The sequence below is a fragment of the Micropterus dolomieu genome, linkage group LG08 (genome assembly GCF_021292245.1).
Source record: "Micropterus dolomieu isolate WLL.071019.BEF.003 ecotype Adirondacks linkage group LG08, ASM2129224v1, whole genome shotgun sequence".
NCBI lineage: Eukaryota > Metazoa > Chordata > Actinopteri > Centrarchiformes > Centrarchidae > Micropterus > Micropterus dolomieu.
In genome coordinates, this window is record NC_060157.1 from 2,913,491 (window position 1) to 2,923,614 (window position 10,124).

General features: G+C 39.2%; 1 protein-coding gene across 2 annotated transcripts in view; it reads right to left on the bottom strand.

Moving 5' to 3' along the window:
- Window positions 1–7,182, bottom strand: part of LOC123974626 (formin-like protein 7) — a 161,385-nt gene extending 154,203 nt beyond the window's left edge. The window contains exons 1-2 of one of the 2 annotated variants that reach the window (XR_006825896.1): window positions 7,059–7,182; window positions 497–1,095 (exon numbers count right to left, since the gene is read on the bottom strand). The gene's annotated coding sequence lies outside the window, so the exon portion shown is untranslated. Of the gene's footprint in view, window positions 1–496; window positions 1,096–7,058 lie in introns of those variants that run through there. The other variant, XM_046055450.1, reaches the window with a different exon arrangement.
- Between the last annotated feature and the right edge of the window lie 2,942 nt (window positions 7,183–10,124).

Here is a 10,124-nt window from a genome sequence, read left to right on the forward strand (position 1 = left end):
AGTATTCCCAGTGGGTGTGGTCTGAAGGGCATGGAATGATAGGGGAACCTCAATACAGACAGGTTTATTCTTCCATAACCCTCAAGTCCTGATAGGGAGGAAAAAATTTTTTTTTAAACTTAATTACAAGTAAAGAAAAAGATGACTGAAAGGCTCAACTTTGCACACAGCTTGGGTTATGAGGTTGGACCGCTGTGAGAACACAGACTATATTACGGTAATTGTATAAAAGTATGTTTTGTTTGAGTCAGTGTATGTATATATATATATATTTTTTTTTTTTAAATAGATTTTAGTTTCAGGTTGATTTACGTAGTTTTTTTTTATTTTTATTTTTTTTAATTTAAACCTAGGGGTCATTAGGACCTAATTTGTGGTCACTGTGAAGAACTACAACTTTACCCATCTGTGTTCACCACATCATGACTCTTACCTCCCTCTGCCATGCAGTGTGAAAATTCATAAAACAAAAAAATCCAAACTTCATTTATTGAAATCCTAAATTCTGAAACAAACAGTGAATCGTCTTCTCTTTATTTAGCACATTTAAATACATCCAGGTTGACCAAAGTGCTCTACATTGACATGAATCAATAAATAGACAATATAACACCAAAGAAAACAGCAGCATACTTATCCTGGATTAAAAGCCAAGGAGTAAAAATGAGTTTTAAGTCACGATTTAAAAACCCGGAAAGCTGGGGGCCAGGACTTGCTTTGGAATGTGTTTTGTTAGTGGACTTCTGGGCTACTTCAGGGTCTATATAGTACAATATGTAAAACTACAAATTTAGCTGATGTTTCTTCAGATACAGTTTGCTAAATCACTTTTTGGTTTTATGTCCAGGGACACTTTATCATCATCAACAGGAGGCGCTGAAGACCCAGGTTCATCCCAGACTACCCACCTTCATCCCCAACATGACTCCCCCAGCAACAATATTCTATTACTGAGCCAGAAGAAGATCATGAAGAAAAGGAATCGTCGCATCCTTGATAACTGGATCACCATCCAGGAGCTGCTGGCTCATGGCTCGAGGTCGCCAGACGGAAAGAAAATATACAACCCTCTTCTTTCTGTGACCACGGTGTGATCTGAAGACGGAGAGGAAGAAGAGGAGAAATGAGGAAAGAAACAAACTCAAAAAAAAAAAAAAAAAAGATTAAAGCTTCAGATTTATTTGAGTTGGAAAGAAGATGAAACGGAAGAAACCCGTTGAAGAGAGTGGGACTTTGGAGAAAGAGTGCGAAGGGGAGGAACTTGGGACCATTTTTGTGTATGGAAACTTAAAACTGTAACCTGCAGTGTCTTTGATAGAGAGTACAAGTGGAATGAGAAAGAAGATACAACGAAGTAAAGGAAAAAGTTCAGCAGGAGATGAAATGTCAGAGAATAGCCTTGAAAAAGTAGAGATGAACAACAAGACGCCGCACCACAAAAGCCTAAAACTAAAATCAGAATAACCCTGAAAAACTGAAGAAACCTGAATGGTTGAGTTACTTTTCATGTTCAAAGACAAGTCCTGAAGGTTGAATCTGGGAACAAATGACTTAAGGGATTGGATGTCTGTATTTCTTAAATCTGAACGGGATCCTGATCAGGAGGACATAGGTCTCCGAACCAAACTTCTTTGATATAAACAAGACAATTGATAGGAACCAGGTTTTTCAACCTCTCACCTTCATGACGTCTCTTAAAACTTAGCAAAGATATTAAAACATGAAACTGCTTTGAAAGTCAAAGGAAACCGTTTGTTTTAGTTCTCTGCCCCCCTTTTGACCTCATGAAGATGCTCCATGATAGACTGGTAGAAAGACTATTTTCTCACAGGTTCTTCTAGTCCTGGTAGATTAAGACAGAATGCAAGGTCAATTTTAAATATGCTGCGATTGCAAATAAAGTCAAAAGGAAAGATGAGGGGGCACAAAGAGATGCAAATTCACCCAGAGTCATGCAAACTGAGGTTAGTTAAAAATGTTGCATCTTGAGCAAAAGTTGTCCAATCCAGGAACTTTATGCATCTCATTCACAAATGTACAACAAGATAAAAGAAGAGATACTGGAGGAAATGGTAGGAAAAGATTGCGTTCCTGGTGGCTTCTGGGGCCACTCAGCTAAACACATGTACAGTTCTTTGCTACCTTACAGCTAAACATACAGTTGGTACATTGGATGTGTGGGGAGAATAAACACAAAGTGCTGACAATCCTGTTGTCCAGTTTGCGGAAAAGTAATGGGAGGCAAAACAGACTTGACTTTCTGAACTTAGCTGAAGTGTCCAATCACTGGGGAAGAAACTTTGTGATCTGTGATGATACAGTTTCTCTGCGTGGAGTACCGACACTGAAATGCTCAACAGAATCTGTATGTGAATTGACAAGATTTGTTTGTGAAGAACCATTGAACTTAAACTTCTCCGTCTCCAAAGATTCAGAAGGAAAGTCGAGTGATTTTTCCCTTCACATCTCAGAATTTAAGTGACTTTATTCTCCGAGGACATTAAAATGTACAGAAATGTATAGTGCAGAAGTATATTGACAAAATCATCATGAGTATTACTGAAACAGTGGAAGATTGTACTATTAAACATTCAGTATTAAACCACTACTCTATGTGCATTCAAGGAAAAACTCTAACTTTAATATCAAGCTGTCAGATCTCGTCGATCTTGACATTCAGTTGCTTTACTTCTCACTTGCCTTTTAATTTAAAAAGGTGCACCATTGTAAACCACTTTCCCAGAATGCCTTTTGAGACTGTTTTTGGGCTATTTTCTGCTCCTATGAAAAGCAGACATTGCGCTTGCCATCTCTGCTCTGAGGATTTCTTCCTGTTTTTATACTTTTTTAAAACCTTATGTTTAAATATTAATAGTAAGTCTATTCAGTTTTGTTGTTTATAGGATTTTTTCCCTTGGCAGCAGGATGGTTCACAGAGTGGTTCGGGCTTCAGAGACAGCTGGTTGTGTTGGACCCATGTCAAATGAGATATTAATGCTGATTATTTAAATGCATGAATTAATTATTGAACGTTGTGAATTATTGGACACAATTCTTGAATTTAAAGTGGTGTAGTGTACAAAGCCTTGTGCAGACATTTTAAGTAGTGAAAATGTGAAAAAATGCAGAGTAAAATACAATTAAATGAAGTGAAATGAGATGTATGAAGTGTTCACTGGTCTTTCTTTGAGTCACATAACAAATGTGTCAGCTCATGTCTGCTTGTCTAAAGTAAGGCGTGTGAAAAACTTAACAGCAATTATCGAGGCACAACTACATTCAGAAATTCTTTGCTGGGTAACATTACCTGCAGAAAGAGACCATAATTACCCCACACAGGGGCACCGAGGCAACATAAGGCTAGAAATTCTCAGCATTAGAACCAATAGATCAAAAAGTGTCAGGGTATGTGTCTTCAGCCTGGTATCCAATGGCGTATGTTAGGTCCAACAAGTTGCTCCCAGGAGCCCCCTGTTTGTGACCTGTGTGAAACCAAACATCAACTTATTTGATAAGTAAAGTATTTTACCTATGCAACATTCGTAACGTAACTTACAAACATAACTGATGTAACTAATGTACCATTTGAACCCAAACCTTGATTTTTCCTTAACCAAAAGTAGCTTGTTCAAATTGTGACAGTTTCACAATGTTAACCACGTTTGTTATTGTTACCATGACAATGAAGGTGATTCGACTATGACGAAGAAGGTCACCTGACGCTTGAAAACAGCTCGTTTGTAGTCCAGCCCTTCACTTCCTTTACTTGTGATGTCACAATGAAAACGCGTCATGAAGCTTGCCAAGCGGCTAGCGGCTAGCACGCCCTCAAACCAAGCTAGTCTGAGCGGAGGCCCTTTGTCTGGGTTTCCATTGTAGAAGTGTTGCACCTTTTTTCGTATCACCTCTGTCGAGGTTCCAAGCGAGCTGAGGGATACTAAAATGTAACGTGAAAACACGACCGATCGCTGATTGGTCAGAGAGAATATTCACTGCATCATCATTGCCTAAGCCAGACAGAGTTATATTTTACAGTTTTCATATGGAATTTCATCACTAAATCCACTTCTGAGAAGTTTTGAGGTGAGAAATCAGCGGTGTAGATTTCCAATATTGACAGTTTTACGAGAAGTGATGGCGGGAAAAAAAAGTGCTTGAATATTTTCAGAGTTGAGGAGCTTTGCAAGTGGCGGCGGGGGAACCCTGCTGTGACCCGTGGGGAGGAGCGTGAGAGGCCGACCAGCCGCCCGCTCACAGAGCCCTCTTATCCCGCCGTCACACAGACCGCTGCAGCAACAACGGCAGAGGAAAACACAGCTGGAAGGTTTTCATACCGCTTATCTGTCTTTACATTCTGAGGAGTGTTGAAATGTTTTAACTTAAAAAAGAGAAAGCTGTGTGGATCGCTGGTGTGTCTGTCTGCAATGGAAAACGGAGTAGGGCCGAGTCTATTGATTTGCGCAATGGTAGCATTTTTTGGCAAAGGCAGCAGAGATCGTCAGAACACCGGCAACAGTTAAACGTTTAGTCCTAAAAGACGATGCAACTCCGACTCTGTTTGGGCCTGGAAATTCACAATCACAACCTGTAAGTATGCTTTATTGGTTGTGAATTATATTTAAAATAAACACGGCAATGTAACTTCAGACTGTTGAAGTGCAGAGTTGTTGTAAACGTTGACTAACACAGCTAAAGTTATAGCTATAATGCTAACGTTACACCCGATGTGAAAGCTACTGAGCAAACGTTCAAATAGTTTGGCCAATTTTTTGTAAAATTTAGTTGAAATATGGTGATTTTTATAGGTGGTCTATGGTAAGATGTGGAACAATGATGTTGTGAACTTGTGAGTAACTTATACCATCTGCTAGGTTACGGTCGCATTCTGAAGCGGCTACACTACCTTGTTTCTTACGACCCGCCCTTCTCTGCTTCTGATTGGCTTGTGGTCCTTACCTGGGGACTGCGCATGTGCAACTCCCAACAAAGATTTTGTACAAGTAAGATGCATCACTCTGTATCTCAAGAGCGGAGCGTACAACACACAGGGTGAAAAGAGGAGCTGCTGAGAAAAATATGGTGTATTTTGAAAATTAAACCACGTAAACCTGTTCTGGTACAACCCCTAAATAAGATTTTGTACCTGAAAATGAGCAGAATACCACCTCTTTAAGTGTTAAATGACACAAAATTCTTACAATGTGAATGTCTGCCGTGCCAATTACATTACTCAATTCAAACCAGTGACATTGTGGCTCATAGTAGGTGCCTCTAATCTCTAGGCTAACAGGGTTTTTCCTGGACTATCTGTTTTTACAGGATGAATTATATTACGAAGGTCTTGAGGAATAATTTAGGAAAATTATTGAATTTCATCCAAATATGCAGAGCAACACAAAAACGTTCTGAAATTTTCATGACGTTTGTACACACATTGAGGTAAAAAACAACAAAACCCCACAAAGAATTGTGCCGTTTCCACAAAATGCTTCACAGATGAGCCCTTTTCATGTTTGACACTCCCTGTTCTTTTGTCAAGTGCCATGACAAAGTCTTTTGTAATCTAATGGAATAATTACTATGAAATTTCTTGATCACATTTCTGCTCCGTAAAAGGAAAGTGTCTTGATTTGTAAATACTCAGGGACTTTTCCTCAAGCATCAGCTTCAGGACAAACATCTGCTCCACTACTGGTAAGACTCCAAGAACAGTGACATGACCAACATGTTGTTTGCCTTGTCCAACACTTTGATTTTCTGGCTTTAATGAACACTGTAGTCTCTAGGGAGCACTAGCAAAAGTCTATAATTTTGTTAAAAACACTGACATCGTGTTTGACGTAAATACTTTCTCATTCTCGGCTGTGGCAGTAAGCACACACGCCAAGAACAAAAAATCCCAGGTGATCTGAGACAGAGAGACAAGGAGTACTGAATCTGACATTGTTTCATGTCCAGTCAGTGTAACAGCACTGATGTAAATTCCTCCTCCACTGAGCTGAGAGAGAAACAGAGAAATTGGGTAATAGGCCAATTGCAGGGTTTAGAAGGAAAGAAAGGGAAACTGAAATGGTTCAGCCCGGTGAGTAACAAGCTCAGGGAGTCTGAGATCAGCAGGGGGGGGGGAAGGAAACGGAGGAAGAAGAAGATGGACAGCAGGAAGAAGGTAATGAAGGGGGGTGAGATGACTGGAAAGAAAGAAGAAATTGCAAAAAGTAAGAAAAGCTAATTGTTCTTTAAAGAAATTTAAAATAAAAGGACTTGAACAGATGCATGAAAATGTACAGATAGTGAAAGAGAAACACCAAAGTGTTCTGAGAGGTAAGTCGTCAAAACACTGGGTGGATATTAAAAAAAAAAAAAAAAAGAAGATTGAGAGATAGCCTGAAAATAACGACAAAATTATACTGAATGAAGATAAAGAAATGATAAAACTACAAATAAAAAAGGTGAAGCTTGAATGAAAGAACAGTAGATGGAGGCGGCATCAGTGACAGCAGACAGAGCAGAGCAGCTTGTTCATTCTGACAAGACTAATCAATCATAACTGACACACAGACGTTACACCACATAAGTCATTCCTGCAGAACAGCAGAACCAGTCTGAGCCTCTCCGACAGTTATTAAGAACATGGAGTCAAAGGTTAGAGAGACACTCACCTAACAGTAGAGCAATCAACATCATCTGACTGAAGCTGTGAAGGCCGTGTCTGTGTCCAGCAAAAACATCTACCGGAATAGTCTGACATTTTGGGAAATGCACTCATTTGCTTTCTTTCTGAAACGATCAATACTGCTCTCATGTCTTTGCGCATGTCAAGGGCTAAAGAATACACCAAAAAGCACCTCTAAAGATCATCAACACATTTAAACATTTGTTTAATCTGGACACAAACTGAAATGTCAAAAAAAAAAACAATTTGTTGTGGTAGGTGAAGTTATCTGCTGGAACTATTTCTTGATGAACAACATCCATGTGCAGTGACCTGTGTCTTGTCAACACAGAAGATGAATGGTTAGAGTGTGTAACCTTTACAAACGAACGGCGGGCGCACTTACAGGCAGTGGCTGAGTTCAGTGATAAATCCAAAAAAGGCACGGGGTAAACGCAGATCCAAGGTTCAGGCAGACATCCAAGGCTGACACTGTACACAGACGACTGCTCATGGCAGGCTAAAAAAAAAAAAACCCACAACACACTGTAATGACCAGACAGAGAGTGAACAGAAACAGCAAACATTTAACACCAGGGACTAACGAGCAGGCGGGAGAAACACAGGTGAGGCGAATCAGGACTAACGAGACAGGCTGGCCGAGAGACGCCGGGGGGGGGGGGCAATAACAGAAACCCATGTAAACAGACCAACTATAACACAATGATCATAACAGACAAAACCTAAGCGGGAACACAGAAGACAGAGCACACTAAACTAGAAGTAAAAACTAAGATATGAACTAAGACACAGGACTAGGAACACAGACATGGAACCAAAACCCAGACTCCCCAACAAGACACACAGACAGGATCGTGACAGTAGTATTGAAATAATGTCTGTATGAATGTGTAAATGATCTTATATCATCCACTAATCAATATCTTGCATCAATTTATAAAAGATTACCGCTGTCAAGCTCCACCAGAGGTGCTGGACAATTATCTGTGTGGCATCCTATTGTCTGTGGCATAAAGAAAAATTAGTGCTGGGAGATGTGTTGAGAAAAGAAGCTGAAATATGTTTTTGTTAATAAACTGGGACAGATGCCAGAACAGTAAAATAAAAAATGATGAGAGAAAAGAGCATGAAAAATGCAAAGTAATCTCCACTAACAGAGAGCAATAAAAGGAGGGCAGTCAGCAGAAGAAGGATACTAAGAGAAAGCTGACAGATGAGAAACAACATGTAGGCCAAGTGAGAGTGAGAAACTATACTTATGTTAGAGCAAGAGAGCGAGAGAGGATCAGAGCTGTTCGTCTCCATCCATCCATCACAGACTTATTAACGTGTGCACAATCGCCAAGAGAATCATGCTGCTTTTTTTCTGTTTATATAGTGTAAAACAAACTGAATGGCTTTTATACTGTGTGTGTGGGCTACTGTTCATCTGTTCTGTGTTACTGCATTAGTGTTTCCATTATAAACAAGTTGAGAGAAGAAATTTCACTTTGCCCAACATCTATGAAAATACCAAAACCAGCACTGATTGTATCTCCTAACGAGCAGCCTGCTGTGTGTGTATTGAAGCCTTATATCTCTACTTCTTCTGAGCCATAGACTTCCACTGTTGTCCAGATGTAGCGGAGTTAATGATTCCACTTGCCATCACTGTGTGTGGTATTATTAAATGTAATCTTAATTTTTATACTGTTGACTAGTTTTATTATACTGTTTATTTTATTATGTACGTTGTGAGTGCGATGGACATTGTTGCCATGGAGACCTTTGGGTGTGGTGTGGGCGCCCTCTGCTGCGCCCCTGCAGATTTGAGCGGTGCACCCCAAAATTTAACAGTCTACATGTGCTGTCAGCTCCGTTAAATATTTATTTTAAATCATCTTCTTGTGGGTAAAAGTCTGGTTTAATTACTTATATTAAACATGTTATGTGAACGTCAGCTTTTAGTTGCCGGTGAAAATGTGTTATGTTAACTTTGTGGCCTTTTAACTGTGTTTTTCTGTAAATTTGTTTAAAATGTGTGTCGTGTTTTGCTAGGTTAATTCAGGTTTAAGTTCAATGCATTTTATTATTTGGTTTATAGAAACGTGCTGGAGTTTTAAGACTGACTGTGATGGAGGATTAATCTTTATCCTGTGTTACCAGATAAACGGCGAATTGAAGCCAAAGGTCCACAGCCTACATTTGAACTGTGCAGGCCGCCGTTTACTTTGTGATGACTCACAGTCTTCTGCCGCCACAGTTGCTTTTAACTCCCGTGGTACATTCAGTAACAGTCCAAGCTCATTATTGGTCCATTTCTTCTTTTGACAAATCTTCTGTAACTGACCCTCTGCTTCATATTTACACCAGCACGCACATGCCCGTGTACGTGAACGACCACCCGTGTTGTGATGTGCGTTTTCAGTCATTTTAATATAGATGGAGATCAACTCTGATACATAGCTAAAAACGCTGGTGTGGACAGAAACAGTATTTGTTTTAAAACTCTGATTTTAAACAAAATAGAATAGAATAGTAGCCTGGACTTGGAATAAGCTTCAGGTTAAGCTTAAGTTAGGAACAATCTATGCCTACAAAATTGACATATGCACTTGCTTTCATACTCATGCCAACAAGTTATGTGGATTATATGTACATATCTCTGTCATTGCTGCTTGTGAATGTATTTTTTTAAATAGTTGTGTTTTTGTATTGTAATTTTGAACTTGCTGAAATGTCTTTTAATTGAGCTGCCCTCTTGGCCAGATCTCCCTTGTAAAATAAATTCTATTTCAATGGGACTTCTATTAAAATTCTAATAAAAAAATATGTTACGTCATCACCATGAACACACACTGCAGTTTATTTAGACTCAGTCCCTCATACACCGTCCTGCTGCCCCAAATACTCACTAGACTTGAGCACCACGTGTGCATTCATACACATCTGAAAATAATCCCCCAAAAATGCACCAATGGGCTTGGAGCTGAGATCCACAGATGTTGTTGGTTTTTGTTGTCTCTTCACGGGATTTGTTGCAATAAGATAAAATGTATGACAATGTTATCATTTAAGAATTGTTATTTTAGACTGGATATTACACAGCTTGTCTACATCCTTATAGATTATCCACACAGAACAGAATGAGACTATTATGTATTTCTTGTTTGATTTAGATTGTTATAAATTCTGTGAAAGAATATCTTTATAGCATTATTAGGAGTTGCAATCAATCCCCCAACCCAGGCATGCCACAACCATGATTTCCATGTTTAATGGGTGTATAAAACCATTTCAAAATCCAGCCTCAAGAACTCTTAAATCCACAGTTGTTGAAGCTAGACCCTGAAGTTGTTCTACTTTCAGAAAAGCTGAGAAAAATTACTGTACATATGATAACTGTTGTAAAAATGAATGACTAGTAAAAGGAAAGAAATCGAAGGACCAGCTTTGGATGTCAGAGAAGCCT